Below are 27,250 nucleotides of genomic sequence, written 5' to 3'. Positions count from 1 at the left end.
ACACCCCTACAGGCTGACTGTCCTCGAATGCTTTCCAATCCCTCAGAGATTTATGAGCAGAACCAGATCCATTAATCCATTGTTGATTCGCTGTGGCTGCCCTGCAGGGTTTTTGGGATCTGATATCATACAGTGCTGAAACTCACCCCGTTGTGAAGCAGGGTAGACTGCAACAACCCAACCCTTGCTACAAAGGCTGCACCAAGCGTTAAGGAAATTAAATACAAATCAGTGTTTTTCAATTTTTAAATTCATGGCAGACTTGAAATTGCTGCATGGCCGCCACCAGTCTCCTTCACACATGTGACAGATATATGAACTTTTGACAGACCACACTCTCATTTACATTAAAAACTACAACATAAAACAGAGTGACAACCCATAGATGGCTCCATATGAGTGAATTAGAGCTGGTACACAATGTGATAATGACCCAGGCTGCAGGGAAATCTCATCAGCTGCCTGCAATCAATTTAACATTGTTTACAAAGGCACAGGCTGAGGTTTGTGCTAGGGGACAGAGCACTGGTCACCTGGTGTTCCACTAGATCCCCCTGCTAAGCTGGCCTCTCCTGGGTAAACCTCCACAAAGCCCCCTCATGTCTGACACCACCAGGTCCTTCAAATACTCCTCTCAGACAGAGGATTAGGTAATCTCACCATGATACCGTCTTTTTCTCTCTTTCTATCATTTTTTTCTCTCTCTTTGTCACTCTTTTTCTACCCCTCCATTCTCCCTCTTGCTCGCTCTCTGGACTGTTGAAGTGCTTGTTCTACTCGGGGCACATCTATCCTCAGGGGTCCTTACATTCTTAAGTGCCTCCAGAAAAGGTTAGTTGGCAGGTAATTGTCCAGCTGTGGTCAGGCTTATCTTAATTGTGGGTGCTTCAGTGCAAGCTACACTTCCTTTGATGAAGAGAATTATGTGGAATAAAGGGAGAAGATAGGGGGAAGAGACGAGAAAAGGATTTAACTTTTTGAAGTGTATATAAGTGATATTTTTCCTTTGGTTGGTTGTACTTTGCGCTTTGGCAGTGAAAGATGAACAATGTGTAATGAGTATTTTTTTATTTGTAATTTGAAAATCTAAAATGTATTTTTATATGACATAGTATTATTCCTTTATACATAGTTTTGTGTCTTTATTGTCAGTTTTTTACAAAATGTCTTTTTTCTGTGCATCATCGGATAGTTTCCATTAAACAAACTCAATATGTGTTTTGACTATTGATCCTACACATGCAGAGAGGAAAAAGCAATGCTGACCGTTAAGGTGTTAAAATCCAAATGACTAGGTCTTCGGCCATTCTAAATCTATACTTCTATTAGCCATCTGATCATATATATATATATATATATATATATATATATAATTATATATCTCCATGTCAATAGGAAGCTTTAGGGGGGTTAGTGTTTGCATTGCCCCAGTCAAAGGTCACGACTGACCAATAAAATATTTCCAGAGCATCATCAATAACTCCGACATGCAGACTAATACAGTATAGGATTGTGTGTGTGTGTGTGTGTGTGTGTGTGTGTGTGTGTGTGTGTGTGTGTTGGGGGGCTTGCTTCGAACAGAATGGATGAACAAGAGGCCAAAAGGTTACTGGACAGACTTCGCCCCCCTGCCCCTGCACCCTCTCATATGAGCATTTGATAGCGACAGGCGCAATTATAAAGGTATACTTCAGACAGGTCAAATTCGAGAGGGCAAAGTGCAGAACCTTTAAAGCACTGGCAGGAGTCAAAGGTTAGGATGGACATAGGACCTCATAGAGTGCTGCTTGGCAAGGGAGAATAGAATCAGAGCTGTAAAGAAACAGCCTGATGAGAAGGAAAAAAGGATCATATATATTCTTCATTGATGATGTTTTCATAGACAGAGAAAATTGCAGGAGCTGCTCATGGTCAGAATCTCAAATATGGGATTAAATGCTGTTTGCCTTGACTACAGTAACTACTTGTTTCATGTTTTTGAGTGATGTACGTGTGCTCATATACTGTATGTTTTCTGAGGGACCATCAGGATTCATTGCTATTAAATATGACTAGTCCAAGGTCAGGGAAGGTCATGGCATGCATTTAGCACCAGTGACCATTGCCAAATGTAAAGGTCAAAGTGGAATTGCCTGAGTCGGAGCAATACGACGTTTGCTCATCCACATTTATGCATCCCATGGCAGTGATTTATGGAGGGAGATAAGCGTACGGATGGGAAGAAAACACTCTCTTTCTCCTATCCCGTCAGACTCTGTAAATATACTACTCACTCATATCAATCACCATGTCACAGTGAATCGCCACTGTATGCTTCCTGCTCAGATTAAAAACTGCCTTTGTCTTGCTCTGCCTTCTCCCTCCAGCTCTGGGGAACACACTGGCGGTATTGTTACTATTTCACAAGCTTTATATTAGCATTTCAAACAGCTGTGGTACAAAAGTAGTGAGTACATTCAAATTCAGCAGAATCCTTTAGTAATGCCCCATCTTCTGTGGATAGATTCCAACTATATCATCATACACTACAGAAGTAAGGTCCTCAATTGATCTCGGAAACACTGAGGAGAAAATGGTGTGTTTTTAAAAAAAAAAAAATCTGTTATGTGACAGAATGCTTTTTTAAAATGTAATTTTACCTCACTTCTATTTATTCTTCCAGAATGCTTTTATTTTATTCCGTTTTAATGGTTTTCCATGCATTTGGGGTTGCATAAGTAAAAATAAAATAACTTAAACCTCTACGCCGTCATTTCATCAGAATTCCAGGGCATTTAAAAGAGTTCAGGTTGGAACAGGTTTTATGTTTATAAAACAGATCACCATCAATTAAGATAAAATTCCCCTCCTCTGACTTCTGCAGGACAAAATTCCTGTGCTGAAGCCAGATGTGCTGTTCAGCATTTCGAAGGAGCAGCCGCTCTGTGGGGGCCTTGCCTGGGCCAGCGATTAACTCTATATCCCGGCTTTTGGGATTTTTTGTAGGCCTCTTGAACATGAACATGTTCCCCATGTCCCTATGGCTCCTTAAATGTGAAAACCAGCCAGCCACTGGTGCACCACAGCCTTTGTGAACTACCCCAGAGATTCAGAATCCAATCAGAGAAATGTCCAAAAAGAAAACATGCTTTGAACTGCCATCCAAGGCAGAAACATGGTCTAGTAAGCTGCTTTTTAACCTGAACCATAAAGACCTATTTTTCCTTTCCTCCAATAGTAATGTTTATTCTCTTTTCCTCCATTACAAATGTTATGTTTTTCCATGGAAAGATCAAAGGGTGATAATGGGCGACATCATAGACACCAGTGAATATTACTGGAAACTTTCTGTTCAGTTCTCCATTAGTCTGTATTTCAGCTTGCATGCAACTTGAATTTGACAAAAACCTCTTTAACACCAGAAAAACTACAGTAGCCAAAGTATAGAATGTTTCTCATCGGGAAATCATATAAGTTTCATTACAGTGACTATAGAGGTCAGTTTTAATGATCAGATTCTGACCATTTTAATACCAGCAATGACATTCCCCTGTTACACCATCTATCCATCCCTCCTTGTGAGAACAGATCTATAGGCCATTTATATACAGGACAAGTTCTGTACGATCTGTCACATTCATCTCTATTTCCTATTCACCATGGGGCCCTTGAACCACATCAGAATCTATTACCACCATGCAGATTCAGCCCCGCTGACAATAGGAATCATGATAAGATGGAGCAGTGACTCCATAAACACCCCCGCTTATATATCACACCATATGAGCTGGGCTGGATAGCAGATCATACTTGTCATCCCTGCGTGATCATCTATTTATATGGATGGACTTAAGGTATGGATATCATTACATCTCTGTCTATCTTTAACAGTGTCTGTTACTATCCCATTCAAACAATAGATATAAATAGTTGTGTTGTGTGTGTGTGTGTGTGTGTGTGTGTGTGTGTGTGTGTGTGTGTGTGTGTGTGTGTGTGTGTGTGTGTGTGTGTGTTTATCTGTGGGGGCATCCATCACTCACCAGTAGGAGTTCCAACTCAGCTGCTTGTGAGGAGAGATTTATGCTGTAATGCATCAAATCAACAGACCTTTACAGTAAAATATGATTTTATCAATAGGCCTGATCAATAGTGCATGCAAGACGCTGTGTAATTATTAAAGAGGTCCGTATCAATAAAACCGTCACGCATGACCTCCTGCCAAAGGCTATGAAGCTGGGAGTCACAGACAGTCGAAGAAAGGTTTGTGTTGTGGCTCTGAGATGTTTGATTACCTGTACATAAGGTCATACCTTTGATGTACTGTAACTTATCACGACATGCTTGGCTGAAACAAGATTCAGGCAAGGAAAGTTTTACCAGCACTGACAAAGTGCTGCAGAGCAACACCTTTAACACTCTATTTGTATGATGTGTTTTACTGACCAATTAATAATGCCAGGTCTGTTTAAAAACAGTCATTGTCAGTGAATTGTATTTCCTTGCACCTCTGCAGACATTAGAGATTATAAATGATAGAGATGCAGATGACTGTCTTTACTGGAGTGAGGATCATTTATCCTGAAGCAAGGCAATTCAAGAGTGGAAGAAAGACTGTCAAAAAGAGCTTTGTATTACACTGTAGTGGGAGCACTCTGCATTAACGCACACACACAGTCACATACACACACATACAGTACACCAGAGAGAGAGCGTGAGGCAGGGACCAATGAGGCAGTTTATATCGGGATTTTGTTTCACAGCCACGGCCTCCTGGGAGTGAGGGGTCTGCCAATAACACTTAAGAGACAGAGCAGGAAAAGTAAGTGCTTTTATTACAGCTCATCACTCATGTAATTTCTGGCAGCATTTGTGATTACAGATCAAGTGATTGACTAACTACACATTCGGTGGCTGAGTTATGAACCGGGTGCCTACCATTCCAGCCTCGGCAGATTCTCTGTGTCAGCTGTAACTCATCCTCTCTCAGGGTGCTAAATCAAAGAGCACACTGCGTCCGGAAGAGTTAAATAATAACTTGAGCTTCATTGTAAACCTGTCAGAAATTAAACACGCATAGACGTCATCTTGGCCCTGATGTTGTACTGCATGGGGTGAAGAGGCTGGATGCAGGGGATCAATAGAGGCCCCCGATGGAGGTATTGATGGATGACAGATGAGGTTGGTGTGCATGCGCGTGTGTTTGTGTACAGGTGTGTGTATATGTGTGTGTAAGGGGTAGGACTGAATCACCCTGGGGTTAGGTAGAGAGCACGGCTCAGGGTGTTAATCGACAGGTCTCACCTTGAATCGATTGGCAGGAATCTCGCAGGTCAAAGACGTGATACACACAACCAACACTTACTCACACACACCAAAACAAACCATGGGGAGTGTAAGAGACGATGGGGAGGAATGAGGGCACATGTCATCAGTACTGCATGCCTGAATGTAGTCATTGTTGAGTTTGTTACTCACATAGGCAAATATAAGACTCAATTCAAAAGCACTTTTATTCTTTTACTGATCACTCTTCCCGGAGCAGAAATTCAATATGCTTTTAAAATAACCTTTGTTTAGGCTCACAAAATTAACATTAGTATCTTTTTTTTTTACCTTTAAAAACTGGGATCGAAGTAATAAATAGCTTTGATGTCCATATGTATTCTTTGTCCAAATGAAATGACACCCACTCTGATGAAAGCAAAACAGGAGCAATAACATATCCAGTCAATATTTCAGCATAACAGGTGGTACAGTAATTGAAAACCTTATACAATGATTCTTAAATATGAAATAATGAAATCCTGACAAAGGGAATTACCATGTGGTTGTGGCCGACACTGGTAAAGTACCAGTTTGCATAAAGCGCAAGGCTAATGAAGGACGCCTCTCTAAGATGCATGAAAAACAAAACAGAGCAAAGCAAACTCAATGGAAGCTCTGTTTTCTGTAACAATCCTAGTTACTTAGAGAAACCTCATCATATAGCATTATCTCTGCAACAAATCAATTTCCTCACACTCAAAAGAGCCATAGTAGCATGCACATGTGACTCATGCTGCAGAGATGGGCAGCCATGAAAACACCCCACCGTGAAATTTCTTACAAGAGGCCAAGATCTTAGAGGGCGTTATGTCTTTAATAAACAACATACTGTAAGTATTAAAATTAATGTGGCTCAGTAGTGTGTAGGGTAAAAAAACAAAACAAAACCTCAACCCTCTCAAGTTCTGTTGAAATGTGGTGATTCAGGGACTCTGCAACTCCTACTCGCAGCTTTGACTCTAAGACCGACATCTAATAATTTCAGATGAGGTCAAGGTTCATGAGTGTCTTGGACTGAGATGGTTTGTAAGAGGAGCATATTTGCCAAATCACATTGTGGGGCAAAGTGGAGCTCTTTAATGCTGATCTGGAGTCTGTTTTGGAGAGCTCTTGCAGAGCTAAAGAGGCTGTTTGTCACCTTGGAGCCAAAAGTATTTAGCTTTGTATGTGGTCTCCAGAAAGTACACATTCTCTCCCCATAGCCAGCCATTTCAGGGACTATTGGGTAAAAATGCTGATGACTTTATGGATGAGCTGTGTTCTATCTGGGGGGTTATATGATAAAAATATTTTTGATTTCAAGTAGTTCATGTAAACATAAGAGATTAAATATATATGTTTCAAACACCAAAATATCAGATAAATATTCTAGGTCCACCTATGGATAGGACTGGATCTTTGAATTTTTGTAGAGTCTTCCAAGAAGTGCTAAAGGAAGAAACCACTCTTCTGTGTGTAGGAGAGTACCTGAATGGTTCAGAAGAGGAACAAGTTGGAGAAAGAGAGGCTTCGGCTTGTGGTCCTTGTTGGAAGGAAGGAGACATCTGAATTTGTTGTCCAGGGGTCAAATGCAGAGAAAAATTGTAAATCGGAGACTGGAGGCCAGTGTGTAGTCTTGTTCTTGAATGGTGACAAGTGGCCACCCTCTGAGCCCCAGGACCTGTGCATCTCACAGGAGGCAGGGGTTTGGGTCTTAGCTTGCGACTCTGCAGAACGCTGCTATCACTTCCAGCTTTTTGGACCAGTTCAGTCAGATGTGTAGATCTGTCCTGAAAAAACAAAGACGTATGAAAAAAGAAAAAACACTGATGCTATACTATAATATAAAAGAGAATCCCAAAATATACAGAGTATATCAATGTTCTTTTTCTAAATGTGATCAGTTTCTGAGGGATATGAAGGCTTTTTAACTTGATTAACTGCTTACTGTTTGTAAGTTGCTGTTCGTTCAGCAGTCCACTACTAAAGTCACAACTCAAGCCTGCCAACCAGTTAATGTATACTTTCTTCTTTAATCTCAGGTAAAGCAATTCAATAGTGCCTCTCAAAGTGCAATACCACTTACTGTAGCTCTCTCAGACATTCATAGTAGGTATAACAAATACGAGGTTGAGGGCCAGCAGCCCTGTCAAGTTGCCAGGTCATCCTGATGTTTTCATTCACTCTGTACTGTTAGCTCTCTAATAAAAGTAAAAATGATGTTTGGATTATACTCACTGGGACAAAAGAGGTAAAGTAAAAGAAATAGAATTGATTATGTGCAAACCTGGATGTTTGTTTCCATTTGAAGATATACTGTATGCACCCTTCTCATGGGAAACACAGCAGTGACAAGCTGGGCCATTAAGATTTGTTATTTGTGATAGCCACTTTAACACTCACCTTTAGAGCCTCAGCTAAAACTCTGCTTTGAGCTTGTTGGTCTATCAGTAGCTGGGGCAAGGTGCTGGTAGTGGGCCGGCATTGCTCTCCCTCTTACCTAGGGAAAAGATGCAAAGTGGTGAAGACTACGTCTCTGCTTGCTCCATTTCTGCGTGGTTCTTTCCTAAGCTCCCACGGCCCTGCTGTTCTGTAACCCACCCTCTCATCCCGCCGGTGGGATTTGTTTGATGAGTGGTCATTTCCTCTCCTGTCCATCCCTGTTGCAGACCTGGCTATGGCAAATGCTGAATCATGTAACACTCCATCTCCCCCATCTTTGTTTGGTCTTTCTTCATGTTTTTCTTCTTCCTCTGCACTCTCACTTTCTTCATCTTTCTCCTGCCCCTCAGAGCCCCCTGGTCTCTCCAGATCCCAAATCCTGTGCTTGAATTCCTGTCAGGAGGATAGACAATATCTATTTAGGCTGTTCCTATTGTGACAGAGGTATCTTAAATGCACAGTCAAATGAATTTGATAGCAAAAATGACAAAATTTCAAAGTAGGTGTTCAGCTATATAATAGGATATGATTTGTCACAAATTAGCACCCATGTGCTAATTTGTAAGCTCTGAAGTGACTCTCTTAAAAATGAGAATCTCAGATCCTTTGCTTTGCCAACAAAGCTAAACAAGCCTGATGCAACATTCATGCTCAATGTGACTTTTTCATGGTATAGACGGTGTAATAATGCAGTAACACATGCTTTACTTTAGTGTGACGGTAATGTGGTTACTTTTTTCAGTCATCAGCAGTGAATTTACAATTTGAAATTCATTAATCGAATTACAGTTACTAATCCCAGTAACGCTCCATTACTTTGACAATTTAAGGGTCGGCTTGTTTGCTGTCCTAGCAGGAGTTTGATGGAGGTCTGACAGCACTTTCACTGCATTCAGTGGAGATACCATTCCAGAGTGTGTTAGCTTGGCACGGGTCTTGGAGGTGTGGGGAGGTGAGAAGTGAGCCTCCCAGTAGCAATAAAAATCCCTTTCGGTAACTAGAAACACGCTTCCTGTCAACTCCAAAAGGTTTCTAATTTACTGTATATGTTGTGTGTTTGTAGTTATCTTGTTAACATTTGCCACTGACAAGCCGAAATCAAGGTAATTAACTTGGTTTTGTTTAGAGTTGGAGGGTTTGTGAACACCACAGCTTGACTGTGAGGACGGTACTTATAGGGTGCTGTAGATGGTCAGTAAGTCTCTCCAAAATGACTGGTTTTTAAACCAAATTGTCTTGTTTTCTACTTCCACACACAAAAACAGAAGATTCAATGTAGGGGGTGTGGAGGCTTTGCAGGTTTTCAAAGGGTTCATTGACTGAGCTGTGCTGAGTAACAGAAGTAATGAATCAAGTAATGCAACTAACTTTTGCTGTTGAGTAATTAGTAAAGTAATGTAATTACTTTTCAATGAGTATTTGATTAAACCTTCCAAGTAACTTGCCCAAAACTGGACTGTATGTTCTGAAAAACGGAAAAGACATTTGACAATGTCACAGTAAATCCACCCCTAAAACTGGGACATTAGCATGTTATTTCTGGTTGAAGTGTACGTACAGCAGTCAGAATGCATGTATGTGTGCATATACATGTGCATGCTGTATGTGTATGTGTGGAGATGAGAGAATTGCCCTGGTAAAGTTGCCTTCACCAATGCACAATATAATTCTAATTGGCTTTATTAAGGGGCTTAAATCTAATACCAGCTCTGTGCGCTGCCTTAGGCTGTGTGGCTCTGTGGCTGTGTGTGTGTGTGTGTGTGTGTGTGTGTGTGTGTGTGTGTGTGTGTGTGTGTGTGTGTGTGTGTGTGTGTGCGTGCGCGTGTACCTCTGTTTGATGTTTAAAGACTCACCAGATCTCTCATAGAATGTTCTCCATGTAACAGACATGAATAGATGGACTAACACAGCTCTACCACAGCAATAAAACTACAATCCCTCCTCAGCCTCAGCCTCAGCCTGGTGCAGCACATTTCTCCAGTCTAAGGGGCAGAGCCCCAGTCAATAGGAAAATACAACATTTAGAGGTTCAAGTCCAGTGAAGCAGAAGCACTGTAGCACCAGATGTAATGCAACAGACTTAAGGCAAGAGAAAAACTGCATGAAACTGCGCCGCAACATTTGACCCCATTTAAAAACTTGATACCAATTAGAGAGTTCTGGGTGTAAATTATTTAAGAGATCTCTCTCAGTGAACACGCACAAATATTTTTACGGGCATGCACGCATGTATGCGTGAATGTGCATGTGCATTAGACACAATCTCACACATTAACCTATGAACGTATACACACTCCTGTGCACATGCGCACATGCACATGCACAAACACAGATTTCGCCATGCTCTGGAAACAGACTTCTTAATGAAGCCTTCCTCAAGTGAAACTAGAGCAGAAATACATACTGGCCCATTTCTGCCTTCAGTTCACCCTCCCCTCCTCGTGCTCTCTCTCCCCCTCACCTTCTCCACATCATTTGTTTTATTCATGTTTCGTTGTCTTTCTCTTTTGTCTCAATGAGTTAAATCACAACCCCTAATTTATGGCTACAGGCAAAGACACTTCTGCAAACAAACTGGCTGATGAGAAGGGATGACTGAAAACATACGCGCCCAGCGGTGTGTGTAAATCTTAAAATGTCTGGTACTGTCTTTTTATCTGTGGTTATTTACATAAGAAATGACAACGTGTGTAAAAGAATGGCTATGATGCAAAATGAAAAAGGCTGTGCACTGGAGGAGAGGGGAAGAGGGAGAGAGAGAGTAAATCCAGTGACACTGAGTGGGGAGCACTCAGGTGTGGTGAGAGGATTATACAAAACCCTGAGTATGAATGACAGTAAACACCTGAATGACAGAGAGATGGGGAGGGGCGGGAGCTTGGGAGTGTGTGTGTGTGTGTGTGTGTATATGTGTGTGGCTCTGGGTGACAATTTAGTGGTCCTCACTGATATTCTGAGAGGTGAGTGAATATATTCACGACTTCATGTTTTGAGGGCTGTGCTGTTTACTCAAGAGCAACTTATTATATTGTATCACTCATTACTGATATGTTCATTTACAGCGTGCATAAAGACATGGAAAAAATTAATGAACAAAGGTTGGAGAAGCAAACAGTGGATGCGTGGGAATGAGGATATCAACAAGGCAGGCAGGGAGTGTGGAAGAGGAAGATATCAATCAGGAGCGATCCACTGCGAGAGTTAGGGAGCTGTTGCGTTAGTGAGTTACAGATTGAGCTATACAGTATGCAAGTAAGTCAATAAAATAGCTATAGAGCAAGAAAAAGGAGGTGTGTTTATCTTATTTGCACTGTGTTTTCTTTCTCTACATGCTCTGTCGGTAGGGGATTGCTGACAAGGTCTCTGAAGAGAGCTCCACGTTCAGGGTGATCACATTCTCTGTTCTTCTCTCTGCTCCCTGAAACACAAACACATCTCTCAGCATTTTCGATCAACACTTGAATGTCTTTTTTTGTCCTTTTTTAATCCGATCTTTTGCTTGTAGTTCTCTGTTTTATAACTTCTCTGTTGTTATGTCACTATTGAGACATCATTTAAAGAGAGTGTCAATTTCTGCAAAGAGCAAGCTGGAGGCAGGTCAAACTATTTTATGCTGCATGCCAATACAACCCTGCTGATTTCTGTTAACTTGCATGGTTATTTTGGATAAAAAGCCACTTTTTTTGCAAGCCATTATAAGGAGTGCCAACACATTTGCCTCCCTCTCGTGGAATGCTCAAATGTATTTTTAACCTTTGGCTTAAGGTTAAATTCATACATGTCAATTCCTAGATCTGCTCTTAGTGAAATCCCTTAACTCTAGAGCTATATCACTGTACAGTGCTGACTCTACATGAAGCGTGACCCCGTTTCCCCCACGGCGACCCCCTCTTTCCCTTCACAGCCTTGGAAGATAGGGGAGCACAGGGGAAAGGCATGCCAAGGCAGTAGACACTTTTAAGCAAAGATTAAAGGTTTTTCTTTTTAATCACTCATTTGGCAGCGATGTTAGCATTTCAGCCTGGTGCGGGTAAGGATCAATTTTTAATGCTGCTGTGCAGAGAGCAGACAGGGTGATTGGCAAGAGAGAAGCTATTTACAAAGGACCTATTTACAAATTTTCCATAGAAATGTGCAGAGGGCACAATTGACATCTCTTACAGAATTTTTAATAAGCTTTCTTCCTTTTTTCATTTCTTCATGAGGCACGACCTCTGTGAGCCCCCGATGATCAATGCGCTGTGACTGTGTATGAGTGCATGTGTGTGTTCACTCACATGAGTCTCACATGTAAAAATAATAAAGGAATCTACACCTCTCCCTTGTGTTACATTGTGTTACATTTCTCCATGTTGTGCTGCCAGGGGCTGGGTAACTAGGTCAATCAACCCTGGTGTAAACACATCACAAGAATCAACCAAGAACATGCTAATGACAATGACTCTTTCTTAATTTATTTCTCTACTTTCCTCACTCTCCTAAGCCACAGTAAAGCTTTATATATACACAGTATAACTCCTTGAGGGATGTCATCTTAAGCTTGTGTATATCTAAGGAAAAATATTAACAGGTAGTAAGTAGCTATCTCCCATACATACTGGATGTACTTAAGTGCTGCGTGCCCTCCTGAGTAACGACTACAGCAAGTTTAAAAAGTTATGACCAAGCAATACAAAGTTTGTTTGTTTTTGTTGAATGAAACTGTCTTTATGTAAAGAGATGTTTCTGAGTAGGACAAGCATCACATTAATGTGAACCTACATGAAATTTCAGTGTAGGTGGTGATCTTTGAGAAGTGTACGAGACAGAGCGGACATAATCCGGCACAAAAGAGGACAGACAACTGAAATCTTCAGACACATACAAGTTCAAGTCTGTGCTGACCTGACACTGCTGTCCCCTCATGTATCAGTCTTCAAATCCATCCATGAATCAATCCATATATCCATCCATCCATTATCCAACCGTCCATTCATCCGTTATCCACCCATCCATTCATTCATGGAGTCAACCAGCCTTCCAGCCGACCAACCCACACACCATTGATCCAATGATTGACCCTGCACTGGCTGGATCAATACTCTCTTAAATGGCATCATTGTAAGCGCTTAGGCACAAAGGCCAGCCGTTTGTTTGTGCAGTCCATTTCCAATGTAGCAAGGCCGTGCAGGGCTCTAGCCCGAATCAACTCTCCTTTCTCCACCGCTTACATGATCACACCAAAGAGAAGAGAGGGAGCAATGAAAAAATGTATTGAGCAGCGAGCATCCTGTATACATGCAACAAAAGGGGCAGTGGTCCATGCACAACTACCTGTAATGACTCACGACTATTAGATACTTCATACAAAGATGTGTTTGTATACAGCAGGTTCACAGACACATAAATGTACTGTTACACAGGCAAGACAGACAGGAGTAACATTCAAACATCTACAGATGAAAGAAGTCACGTGTGATGGTGCAGATCAACATAATGAGGTGCAAACTGAGGGTGAAATTAAACTGATCCATGTCACACCAGACACACATTTCATCTAAATAACTATAATATCACTCTATGTAAGTAATTTTGCATTTTATAGAAATAATTACTGCAGATCACTGTAGTAAAGGTATTATTTAAACAATATTAAGCAGGAGGAGCAGTAGTATACACTAAAGTTATGTTCAGTTTATCACTGCGTAGCCCATTGTGGCTTGGTGTGCATACAGAAACCCTGTTGGGTTAGAGCTGGGGCTGGGTCTTGGCATTAAATGACTGGGACTCTGACAAGTCTCAGAGTTCTGTCAGCGCGGTTCACAGGTCTTGTTAGCCAAGGTGTCGGCAGGGGTGGAAATGACTGTGAGTGTGTCTGTGTGTGTGTGTGTGTGTGTATGTGTATGTGAGTGGGTCTGTGTGTGTGTATGTGTGTGTGAGGTGAACATTAGACAGCACTCCTACCTCCACCTCCTCACCTGACACCAGCAATAAAACTAAACAGTCCAAGGTGCATTGCTGTGTGTGTGTGGACGTGTGCACGGAAAAAAGGGGCATGTGTGCTGCAGGGTTTCTGCTGCTGTCACCAATTTGCCGAGGCCTCCAGACGGGAGTTGGAGCAAGGTGACGGAGCTGTGGCTTGATAAACACAGAAGCCCTGCTTCGATTTCCCATCCAGTCCACTTTGGAAACACATGGCTCTTACTGGGCGCTCCTGGCCCGTGGACGAAGGAGGAGGAGGACGAGGAGGAGGGGCAAAATGGGAGGAGGGGAGGAAGAAGGAGAGACACAAGAGAGAAATAGTGATGGGTGTGCAGTGAGGGGGAAGAGCAGTCAGGACGAAGGTTGAGTGAGGGAGTAATGGAGGTGAGGTAGAGTATGTGGTAGAGATAGGAAGAGGTGACAGGCCTAGTGGGATCAGGTGTATTGACTTCTAACCAGATGACAGAACTTCCATGCTTCCATAGACTGAGAAAGAGAGGAAGGAAAGATTAAGAAAGAAAGAGGGATGCGAACTGAGAAAAATGTAAGTGAACTACAAAACAACCACTCGCACTCTCCAAAAGCTGAAAGGTAAAAGGTGAAAACATACAGACTCAACCTCCTCTTCTTCCTCTTTCTCTCAATCTTCAGTCTCCCACCCCCCCATCTTTTTTCTTTTGCTTGGAAACAACTTGCAATGTTCTGCCTTTCAACTGACATCTGAAGCTTAAAGACCAGCTCCAGTTGGAGGAGCAGAGGAGTGTCAGTGAGGGAGGTGGGGCACTGAACTCCCCTCTGCCCCCCTAGAGAGTTAAGGAGATCACATTTTAACCCCCCCACCAAACTCCACCCTGCCGCTTCTCTCCTCCATGCCTCAACACCAACATAAGAGGACAAGTGTGGGCTCTAAGCACCAGTGATCAAACACGAGCGGCTGCTGGGTGTGCTAGGCTCAGGACGGTTGGCCTAATAGGATTGGAAGCCCCCAGGTGAGCCAAAGGACACCTCCAATCAGCGTGATTAGCCAAAGGCTGAGCAGCATTTCTAGCTATAGCACTGAGTGATGTACAGTACTAAAGGATCATATGGGTTGTGGAGAATTCAAGCAAGTCGTGGAGTGTAGTGTCATGTATGACGGTGCATGTCAAAGTTTTGTGTGGGATTGATAGAGTTTAAAGTTGCATGCAGTTTTAATGTGTCAGAATGATCTTGAAATTTGGACTGTTTGCTAATCATTATTAAGTTCACAGAAGGATATGATGTGTGGCGCTGTGGAATAATCTTGCTTTTCTGGCTACTTATAAAAACAGTGTATGTTGTATACATGCATGTGCACAGCCTTAACGCAAGACTACACATGCATAGGCACATATAAATGTGAGGATCTGCCTGCTCACATAGTAAATGTCTCACCATCCACTCTTCAACTCACACATACATGCATGGGTAAAAACACACATACATAACACGCCCAGATAAACACACGCATGCCCGCACAGACAGGCTTTTATAAACTCATCATATCCAAAAAACAATTACCAGAGACTGAGCTCATCACTGACTAAGCAAAAGTCATCAAGCGTGTAAAACACACAATATAATTAGCACACATCAAGCTGCTGGGTCCTACTGTGCATTAATGACGCTTCCCTCTGAAGTGAATTATGGTTTGATGAGTGAAAAGTCAGTGAGGAGGGGCTTTGAGAAGAAGCAACACATAATTTGGAGAAGGGGAAGAGAAACCAGTGTAGAGAGGAAAGACTAGGAGAGACTAGGAAGGACTCTCGTTGACCCAAAAACAATTAACCAGAGAGATATGGACATTCAGGGATGGATGATAGGGTACTCACTTGTGTTGAGGGCCATCATATGCCAGGTGCCACAGGCAACACCAAACACCTGCATAAAATGAAAACCGCTTTTGACTTTAAAACAGTGCAATATGACAAGCAGCTGAGGACTTTCGCCTAGAGTCCCCTGACAATTGACTTTTTGTTTCCATTATGCTGAATGGGATGCAACTGTAATTAGGAAATAAACAAGATACAGTATAATGTTGATGTGGTAAACAGCACAGTGAGGAATCATTCTCAACTATAAACCAATAAGTTGTCAGTTAAGGACAGAAAGACTTTTTGTTTACATAGAAGGAGCAGAGTGGTGAGATTTGTTACAAATCTGCGATGGGTTGATTGGTTGGAGTTTTTTGCTTACACCTCTTTGTGAAAGATGAGGTCACCATTAAAGATTCACTTGTTTTCCGGGAAGTGACCAATCTGCAAGACATTTAAGTCTCAATTTCAAGAGATTTTGAAAAAAAAAAATTCGGGCATGTGGCACTTCCGGCAACACCCCAATCTGTGATGTCTTCATCAGCTTTGAAAGGCTAAGCACCTGCTGTGACATCATTGATTGGGGTGTGGTCAGGTCAGCTATATTCTTTAAACTCTAAACCCATTGAAAGTACTGCAGAATCAGCAGTCAGATCTATGTGATGCAGAGTGGACTCGCCCTTTAAGAATTTATGCATATCCAGCTAAAACTCATATACTCAGAAAATCCGGAGGCTTCCATCTACTTGATACTACACATACATACCTTTCTGCCCGCCAGTGGAACAGGCTGGGGGGTCTGGAGCCTTTCGAGGCCTGGATGATCACTGCCAGGGGACACACAGGGGATCTGACCCCAGAGAAACAGCTCCCCAGCTGCTGAAGATATGAACAAAAGGGGGAAATGTTCAGAAATACATGCAGTTCACCTTGCCACATATTATCTTAACTATGAAAAGTAAAATGACTCATATGGTATGAGGATGATGTGTTTGTATAATCTTTTCATGTTTCCCACCCTCACCGATGTAATACCAGCCCCTCATCCTGGGCCCTTGATTGTATTTACATGGGAATGTAGAAACGAAACGCATTTTTTGTGGTCACGCCGGAATAACACAGCTAAGTGCCAGAAGTGGTTCTCCCTGTTCAGTAGCTCTGGGGCCAGGAGGAAACCAGACCCCAGTCTACCGCAGATTAGCTTGCTCCTGAACCTTAAAACTATGATTTCCTCCACATTCAAAAAGAAACGCTGATCCCAATTAGAAACCGTTAAATGGAACTGAGAATTACATCCTGTCAGTTTGGTTTAGTTTACAAGAGGGAGCTGATGTACAGAACTATATAGAGACGGTAACCCCATCCACACCGCATGCAGACACTCACCTTTCTTAATGGCGTGCTGAGCAGAGGGAGCACATTCTCAGTTGGCACTTATCAAAGAAACACACATACATACAAACACATACACACACACAGACACTGTATGTACTCACACACAGCATTCACTCACTCATACTACCTCAGTCTGCCTATTTAAACCTGCCACTAATAAATTTATATTTACTGCCTGCATTGAGGACTTTTAAATTATGGCGTACAATAAACCTGGCACACACATCTCAAAAGCTCTTTCAGGGGATGTTAAAGCAATACAGTAAGCAATTTTCCAAAGTGGATTACAAATTTCACATCCAGGTTTTATTGCACATTACGATAACTTAACCACATCTAAATGTTCCGCATAAATGGGAAATATGTGCTGCTTAATATGCTATTTTTCATTTTTTAAGAAGCGCTTTGCAAACCCTGCCAAGCAAGGGAGGATGCTGGTTTGTGTGGTGGGGGAGTCAATAATCTTTATGAGGTGGATTTTAATTACAAGGAGATAACTGAGTATCCTCCTCACGGCAGGCCTCTATCAATCTCTATTCTGCATCAAGCTGTACATAGCCTTGGTGCGCACACACCCTCAGACACACACACACACACACACACCCAGACACACACACACACACACACACACACACACACACACACACACACAGACGCAGATATCCTTTCAGATATGATTGATCAATCAATCAGTAATGTATTATTTTCATCTCAGTGAAGCAACCCTTATAAAAGCATCTGAGGCAGGTGTTTGTAGATGGCGTTTTACCACACACACAGACACATGTGCTTACAATACTAACATGCACATACATACACATACAGACTGACAGACACAGAAACACAGACACACACAAACACACATTTGTACAGAGACGCTGGCAGGGTAATCCAGCTAAAAAAGGTTAAGGCTGATGTTTTCCCAAAGACCGACCGTCTGTGAAAGGTCAGATCAATCATGTGCTAAGCATGCCTCGTAAGCAATCCATAAAGAGCTTGTTTTAAATAATAACATTTTATAGATCACCTAAAAACATAACTGTACCACAGGCAAGCAGAGGCCTACTCTCCAAAATAGTCTTCACCGCGCAAGGAATTCAAATGGGACCAAACTTAAACTGTAAAGTGGATGAACTGCAGTTCATTTAATGAACAAGTGGCATTTCGAGTGAAACTGTGCACACAGTGCCAGCAGAAGTCTCTGTTCCACAATAGGCAATTCTTTTAACAGAATATTGCAGTATAGCAGTATGCTGTAAATGTGCCCTGGTCTTGAGACCAGTACAATGCCTTTTCTCTTTAAGTGGCTGATGTTACATTTGTGGTGTAACAAGTTTAATTCCATCTGTCTGGCAGAAGGCAAGCAGCAAATGAAGGAGAAGTAGTTGCTTGACACTTTGTAATGGAGTAAATGTATTAGAACTAGTTTTGTGGCAGTTCAATTGAGATGAATCAGATTGCTGAAAATCATACAAGTTAGAGGCCTAAGAAAGAGAAAAGTAAAAGAAAGGAGGATCGGCAGCTACCTATTTTTAAATTTAGTTAGCAAAGAGGGCTCTGTGTTTGGCTTTTTAGGGATTAGAGGAAAGACAGCTGGGCAAGTGGAAAAGCTGATGTAAAGAAAAGCTATTTCCTTATCTCCCAGTCTTATTAATAACAAAGTAGTTGCAGGGACAGACATTTTTTAGCAGGGTAGTTTAGGGGATATGTGGTTGAACAACAAATCAATTCATTATGTACTTCAACTAACACTTAACACCGAAACAGGGTGCAGTATTGTGCAATTTTACTTGGTTTAAGAGATACTGAGAGCTAATGAGGTTGAATTTGTGCTCCGAGTGATGTCATTTGAGGACAGTGAATCCTTGTTGTGTTAATTAAAACTCAATGAAATGAAATGATGTAGATGAAAAATGAGCATGGCTCAAAGCCACAGTGAAGGATACTGCAGGGAAAATATGGTTTTCAAGTTAATAAGTTGTTTTATACAGTATATTATGTAGAGTGAATACCATTTTTAAGGATTTTTAAAAAATGTTACAATGAGAGATATCTGCACTGACAATTAGCTGTCTGAAGATTTGAGTTAAGCTGTTCTTTAATTGTACTTAACACTTTTAGGCCAAAATAATTACATTGAGAGAAAGAAGAAACCTCTCTATGGGCTACGACAGCAGGTTGGATACTAGGTTGGCTCACCTGTGACTGCCGCGCTTTTTGACTTCGGCTAGCTGAGAAATTGTTGAGAAGACAAGGAGTAGAGATGTGAATTCTGTCCTCTCCAAGTCCAAGCGGTCCCTGCAAGCGAAATAATGATACAGTGTCAGTCACAGGATTAAATAAAAGTTGAATTCCAATGATTTCATAGCTCGTAGATAGAACAGTTAAATAACAACACGTGCCAAAGTGGCATTTCAGTTTTGGGGAAAGACTCACCAAGTGACTCAGATCTACAGTATATTTCACCTCATCCTAATTCATGCTACCCTGCCATTCCTGAATGTAAACATGGTTGTTAGATTTGTCAGAGAGGACTTGTATACCATCTCCGTGGTACCATAATTTAAGTGCACCTTCGTAAAGCCCTGTTATGATATCTGCTGCGTATGGTTATATGTGACACAGGGAACTGGCAATTCATCTCGGCTCACATGGCTGTCACTGAGGAGGAAATACTGTTAAAAAAGGCATACTGCATATTTCTTTCACCAAACAAGTTTCATTTACCATCATGCACAACTGCCTGGCAATGCACTCCCTCGTCAGTGAAAGGGTCTGTGTAAAAATTCTATTCAAACACAAAGGCTTAATAACCATAGCGTCTCGTGCACTACAATAGAATGCATTGTCCTCAATTTACATCTCTTTCTCTGTGTTGTAAATGGTGACGGGGTTCAATTTGACTTCTCTCAGCTGTCCTGCTCCTCTCTTTCCTGCTTCGCTCCTGCAGAGACAAAGGGATTTCTGCACTGTGCTCATGTGCAAGTCTGCATGCCCAGGCATATGCTTGAAAGTGAGCACAAATATGTGTGGGTTTACATTTTAACTGTGTGTGTGTGTGTGTGTGTGTGCGCCATGCAGTAATCTGGGTCTTTAATTGCTTATTCGAATGTGCGCTACTGTGAGGATTTGTAGATGCGCTGCAGCATATGTTCATGCTGTGAGTGTGAGTGTCTCTGTATTTATAGGTGTGAGTGTATGTGCTTCCAGAGTCTGTGAGTGTAAGTTTACTTGCATTTAGGTACAGTAATTGAGCTGATGTGTCCATACCTGAGTTTGTGCAACTGCATGTGTTTATACTTGTATATGTGTTTTTTTGCGTGCGACTGAGTGAATGAGCACTGTCAGGTGCTGCTCCATGCTGTGCCAGCTGCATCTGGAGCCATCTGTGTTGGGGCTCAGTGGGAGGGGAGCGGATGACTTTAATGTACTTGAACCCCAGACAGACCTTTCCCAGACAGTTGTCAGTATGAAACCAAGACAACTGGGCCCAGTCAAGCTGAACCGGCTGATCTGGGAGGTGAGCAGGAGACAGACGCTTTGGTTACACTGTAACCCCCTTTCAAACTCACTAGGGAACCTCTGGCAGTCAGATACGCACAAACAGTGGAATCTGTTTGTTCCAATACTGTTTTATATCGGAGGCCACTCTCACCTTTTCTTAGCTATCAGGGTTCTGCTGCCTGCTGTGTGTACGGACACAGCAGAATCAGAAGGCATGAAACTTGACTTGTTTCTTCATTTGAACTTGAGGACACGCCAGTTTTTTCCTCACAGAATTAGTTTCAGATCTGTGATTATTCATTTATGAAAGCAAAATTGGCAGCATTTTAGAAGAAAAAACTTTTAGGCCAGTGTTCAAATGAAGACCCTGCTTTAACGTGAAGTGGACATGTTGAGATGTACTTTTGAATTAATGAGTACAAATTTCAAAATTGCTTTTAGGTGTCTAAGATACTGTACATATACTTTGTCTGAGGAAACAGGATGGATAAAAAGTGAGAAATGGGTCAATGACGGATAAAAACTATATTTTATTTCTTTTAAAATTCCAGCTAATGTTTGCACTATTTGCTTATTAATTTCTAACATCAGTAGCAGTTGCTTGATTTAATTTTCAAAACCATTTATACAACATATACTACTAAGTATTCTGCTGGTGTTTACATTTAGAAATGGCATTAATTTTTAGCAAAGAACAAAATATGACTAGATAAAGACTTAAAATCTGAACTAATCTCGGCTTTGATTGTCAGGATTTACTTGTCATCCCCCTCTGTCACCCTCTTGTTCCCTATAAACTCTCACATAATAATAAATAGAGGGATATCCATTGAAAATATGCACTCAGCACTTTAGTCTCAAAACTAAGAACAGCACAGTACAGCAACTCAAAAATCCTCCACCACAAAGACAACACAGAAGCCTAGTAATGATCTTGCAGCAACAATATGATTAGTGAAGCACAAAATCAATTAATGCAGCAGTAGAATCAATAGGTGTCTCTCAGCATATATGTCCTGCAGTTAATTAATAAACAAAAAGGACATTAAGCAGCAGAGCATCAAACTGTGGCAACGACTGTCATCAGTCACGATGTGCGTACTGATGGCATCAGCAGGAAGGAAGGGGGAAAACATAGATATACGTAAATGTAAGCATGGCGAAATACCAAACCAGACTAAACTATGTTCACATTCATTTGAGAGCATGAGCATGCGTAGAAACACACTAATATACAAACACACTCATGCATATGCCCTTGTTTTTTTATTCCCTCTTCTTTCACACCTGTAGATCCAAAGTATCAATAACGCTCGTTTTACTCTACTGCTGCAGCCCAGACCATATTAGTATCAATTTGGAACAGGCCCAGAGTTTGATGAGGCCTGAACTGTGTTGGAAGAACGCCCGGGGTTTCCACCACTGTCAGGCCAGCTCCTTTATTATTTACCATGTGTGATGAGTCACCCTCATCAGTACATTACAGACAGGATTGCAATCAACAGGCCGAATAGCCACACTGATCCAAAGCCATACCTCAGTCATACTTAAACACATGGTGCGAGCTATTGCTGCCTAGGTAATAATGCTTGGTAACTACGCTTCACCAATCTGAAAAACAACAACATTGCGCAAAAAAAGCAAAATGTTTGTGCTTTAGCTTCATGTAATCTGTTCTTGTTATTCTGAGTTGGTGTAAAAATGTTGCATGTCAGGCATGCATGCTATTATTATTTGTTGTTTCAGGCATATATGTTTGGGTCAGATCTTAATATTCCCCGATTTGTTGCATTCACACTGCACTCTCCACTTTCCTGTTGATGTCCTAACTGATTCCTTGATAATCAAATAATTTTTCCCGGAGGATTTTTGATTTGTACTTTTGCATTTAATTGCTGACGCAGATACACTGTAATCTGTAGGTCACCTCTGTGCTAACATTGTCTGCTTTGTATGAGTGAATACTTGCTTTTCCTTGCTGATTACCTCATTATTTAGGGCTCTTTAGAGCCTTCATTTTCAGTCTATTGGATGTTATGTCAGTTTAGGTCTCTTGCTGGTTGAACTCCCTGTCACAACTTGAGCAGACGGTTGACCCTGTTATCACAAAGCTGACATTAGGAATGGAGACATGACTCTAGACTGCTGATGTATTTGTCTGTATAGAGTTTACGGCATTAGTTACACTGGCTTGCTGGTTAATTCAATAATGCGTAATGTGAAGTAATAGTGATAACTATTTTGAGATGAATATTTTACATTTAAAAGAGTAACTGTGAGAGTTGTTTACGCCAAAAAAAAAAAATCTGATAAACCACTTTTAGTTCACCTGCTTGCTTTGGCACATACTTGCTACTCCTGTTATGCTGCTATCATACTGATTCTGGCTGTGGAGCACGCTCTCTGACATCATTCAAATTTCTTCTCACCTCAATCATGATACAGCGTAGGCCGTCCGTCTTTTAGTCTCAATAGGAGGAAAACAATAAGATTTCTATCTGTAATACTATTACCTGCCATAATAGGGTTAGAGCTGCCTGGGTTTACCTTGGTAAGGCAGCAGAGAACTTTATTAGGTTTAAGACCTTTTGCTTTTCTACAGCTACTGATACGTAAGAGCCTTTAAGCTCTAGAGAGAAGAAGGTATCAGCTTAGTAAAAAAGTTCAAGATGGCCCCTCATCTCACTTCCTCTCCAGCGACAAACAAAGTGTTATCTTTGAGGAGGTGGAACCTTTCTTATTTTTTTACGTGTTGACGGGACTACTCTTGGTGTGGCACTGTGTGGCTGATTACGGGGGGAGTCTTAATCAGGTGGTGCAGTCTGCTTGGGGTCCCTGGGGCCGAGAGTGTGCTACATCCTGTCAGACTGCACAGAGAAACAATCAATCATCAATGTGGATCCAAGACAGAGGAGATAGAAAGGGCAGGACGATAGGAGAGATGGAGGAAGAGTAAGAAAAATAATGGGAAAAAGACGGGTAGGAGTGGAAAGGAACAAGGATAGAGGAAGAGTGAGGGAGAAGAAGAGATAGGAGAAAGAGGAGAAATAAAGAACGTGATGAGGGGAGAGAAAACAGACGTTGCCCTTGCAGAGACTAACTTAGAGTTATATAGATGTGAGGATGCGTATGAAAATCCAATGAGTCTAGTTGGACTAGAAGCCACCCTGCAAAATAAGAGTGCATTGGGGAAGCCAAGGCCACGTCAAAGCTCATAACAGCTGATATCTAACATTTTCATTTCTCCCCCGTCTCTCTAACCTTCATCTGCATGTTTGTTTCACTGTCCTGGCAAAGTGTCATCCTCACTGTCACGTTGTAAAAATAATCACATTTTGGCCGTGGTTTCAAACGACCTCACAGATAAACACCAAAACCGGGAGGAAAAAGAATCAGAGACAGAGTGGAACAGAGGGATTTAGGTGGGCCTTGCTTTTACACTCTCTGGGCTCTGTCTGAGGGCTGTGTAATGATGCGGCTCTTTAAAGAACGTCTTAAATGAAAGGCCAGAACAATCCTCAGTGACAGGTGGGATTCTTTATCTAACAGAGGAGGAGAGACAGGACAGGGCCAACAAACACACACACATAGCCTCACATGCACATACTTCAGTCTATGCACATTCACAGGGGCATGCACATGCATAAACTACAGTAGATTCCACAAAGAGGATTTCCTGCTCTGTCCATGTGAAGCAGAGGAGTTGTAATGGACAAACAGGAGATCCCATAAAGGTGATTTATAGAATTTTAAAAGATGTGCGTTCTTGGCACAGCATGAAGGATATTAAGTGCTTGAAGGGAGGGCTGGAGTAAAGACCCCCCCCCAAAAAAAAAAACCTTTTTAACCTCTACTCTGAAAAGAAAAAGATGTTCTCAAAATGTTTAAAAAATGGAAGAAGTTTTTGTGTGTATGTGTGTGAGAGAGAGTGAGAGAGAGAGTGAGCAACAAAGCAAAAGGAGTTTTTGTGATATGAAAAAAGCCTGGAGTCCAGTGTTGTTCGTATTCTGCCTCTCCTGGCAGGGCCAAAAGTGGGAAAATGTTTGGCTCACCTCTTGCCCCATCCCCCACGAAAAGACATTCCCACCATCTGAGAAAAAGAAAGAAAGAAAGAAAGAAGAAGAGAGAGAGAGAGAGAGAGAGAGAGAGAGAGAGAGGAGAACACAGTAAACCAACAGTTCGCAGAAATTTAAGTGAGGCAACAAATAGAATCCTGGGGTTAAAATAGAACAGAACAAGAAAAAAACAAAAGTGGAAGGAGAGAAGGGAAATGCGCAGCTGACAAAAGTGGCTCAAGTATCATACATCAAGCACTTGTTACCTCTCCCAGTGCTTGTGATTGCACATGACTGCAAACAAGTCAGTGATAAAAATCTGAAGAAAGATGAGACCGATCGGGCTGGCTTTAAAGATCATCAATCACAGCCCTGTAAGCTCAGATATTATTAGTTCAAGTAAAGCTGCACTCTTCCATTTTATGGACATCATAAAATGGGGTGGGGGGTGTTTGTGTGTGTGTGTGTGTGTGTGTGTGTGTGTGTGTGTGTGTGTGTGTGTGTGTGTGTGTGTGTGTGTGTGTGTGCGGGGGTGGGGGTGGAGGAGATCCCCCAGTGTTTTAACTAGGACTGGGATGGATGTGTTTGGAAAAGCAGACCGGATGGATGGACAGCTCTAATGCAGTAACGTTAACTGAATAACTCACACTGCACCAGGCTGCCCAGGGGAAGGAATGTGGGATGGGAGTGTAAGGCCCCACTTACAATATGTGTAAGTAAAAGTGTACGGTGAAAAGGGCTGTGTAAGTGTGTGCATGTATGACCTCTTAGAAGTTTGGTGACAGCATGTATGGACCTTGGGGCTCATTAATATACCACAAAAATAGTGACATTATGTGGGCATTTACAGTGCATGGTGTAACTGGAAAACGAAGTGATCATGTGTACATGCGCAGCCATTTCAGTGCAGCCAGTGGGACAAGTAGGCAGGGCTCATCCCTTGGTACAGTAGGTGTTGATTTTAGAGATCTGAATGAGACCTGAGTTAAAATCAAACCAATTCAAAATGGCAATAACAGGTGCACATGCTGTACTCGATTTTACTGTCAAAATGTGACACTTTTATTAATCTCCTGACAGGTACTAGTTTTACAATGAAGAGTATCCTAACCTGTGTGATGACTAACGACAGTTTGTAAAAATATCAACGTAGTTCTGGTTAAATCGTTGAAAATATTCACATCCTCAAAATACATTAAAAAAAATCCCACTTAAAAAAGTAGAGTTAAGATTTTGCTATTAGTCACATTATAGATATTAGTCATATTCTTATTACTCAAATATATCTCTAAATGTATCTCGTGTCTCGTGTAGACATGCATTCTTATGTAGTTATTAGAGTAATGAACATATTGATGTAATCTGTATCATAGGACGATAGGATCTGTATTATACTTGTTTGTACATCTTGTGTATGTGTGCTCCGGTACCTGTTGACACACTGAGACCTGTTGCCTAACAGTTTTTCCTAAATGATGTACATCATCTTGTCTGATGAAGAACCACTGATCCTGAATGTTGGTTTTGTCTGTCAACTATTGCATGCAATAATATAATGAGTTTAAAAATACTATAATCTGTGGAACAATAGAAGCACATGTAAGATTTCCTGTGGTCATATCAAATAATTATTTCTACGAAAATACTTGTCAGTCCATACCACTGTTCCCTGGGCAATGTCTCTGTTTTCTCTTTCACTTATTCCTTACAACTTTTTTTCCTTTCTTTCGTTCTCTCTCTCTCTCTCTCTCTGCCTGCCAGTGAGGACATAAAGGCTAGTGTGAAGTCCATCACTGCCTGGTGAATAGCTGCCCTTTGTGCCTCAGAACTTAATTCACAGGCTGAAAGGACCCCAGCCCTGCCATAGCACCTCTGTGTGCTGCCTGATTTAAAAGAGCTTGCATGTCCACTGAGGTCCGCCTGAAAGCTTTCCGTTGCGTTAAACATACCAGGTTTTGTCAGGGTTTGAGGATTCAAAAATCAGAGGGCAGACCAGTACGGAAACAGCATTCCAGATTGTAAATTTATTTATTTATTTTTTTTGACTAAATTGTGAACATAAGCAATTCCGTGCCAACACTGCTCTCGCTGTCACTAACGTATGCATTGTTGTGAAGGAAACCTTGCTGTTTTTATGGTTGCCTTGACCTTATTCATTAAATAGACCCCCTCAACCCTCCGTGCATTACCGTTTTAACATACCCAAAGCAACATCATTTGTTGTTACAGCCAATGGTGTTATGGTAAAAATGTCATTTTGAGGTTGCGCAGTAAGTAATAATTTGTATCGCACCATTTCGAGCACCATAACTTTTCTTTTTTCTTACTTTGGTGTTTGTGAAAATGGATGGTTGCAGAGGGCATCAATAACACACCAGCCTCTCTCCCTGTCTTTCTATCTCCTCCCTCAGAGACTTTCGCCAGGCTTGTTAGGCCTGACACTGGCACCCTAGTGAACAAAAGGACTGCACGGCTTAGGGCTGCCCTGGAATGTCAGCGGGTTCACATTTCACATGCAGATGCGTGACCCCAGAGCCCTTTAGTGGGAAGGTGCGCTTTAACCTCACAGAGAAGCAGAAGGAGGGGGGAAAGGGGGGATAAGGGGCACCTTAAGGGGACTGTGAGTTGGGGGAAGGGGTAAAAAATAAGAATGTCTGCGTTTGCACTGCTTATATCTGCTCTTACAATGCCATATGTCTCTCTCAGTGTCTATCCTCTCTCTCTCTTTCCCAAAGCACGGCTGCACACTGTTAAACTCAGCTGATATACCTTATAGAA

General features: G+C 41.7%; 1 long non-coding RNA gene across 1 annotated transcript; it reads right to left on the bottom strand.

Annotated features, from left to right (window-relative positions):
• Positions 1–6,752: 6,752 nt before the first annotated feature.
• LOC120805795 lies at positions 6,753–8,112 on the bottom strand. Its single transcript, XR_005709602.1, has 3 exons — positions 7,885–8,112; positions 7,687–7,783; positions 6,753–7,073 (listed from the first exon to the last, which is right to left on the bottom strand). It is a non-coding gene; the product is annotated as an uncharacterized LOC120805795 (long non-coding RNA).
• Positions 8,113–27,250: the final 19,138 nt, after the last annotated feature.

The sequence above is a fragment of the Xiphias gladius genome, chromosome 19 (genome assembly GCF_016859285.1).
Source record: "Xiphias gladius isolate SHS-SW01 ecotype Sanya breed wild chromosome 19, ASM1685928v1, whole genome shotgun sequence".
Taxonomy (NCBI): domain Eukaryota; kingdom Metazoa; phylum Chordata; class Actinopteri; order Istiophoriformes; family Xiphiidae; genus Xiphias; species Xiphias gladius.
Note: the sequence above shows the minus strand (reverse complement) of the source record. Positions and strands in the feature narration are given on the sequence as shown.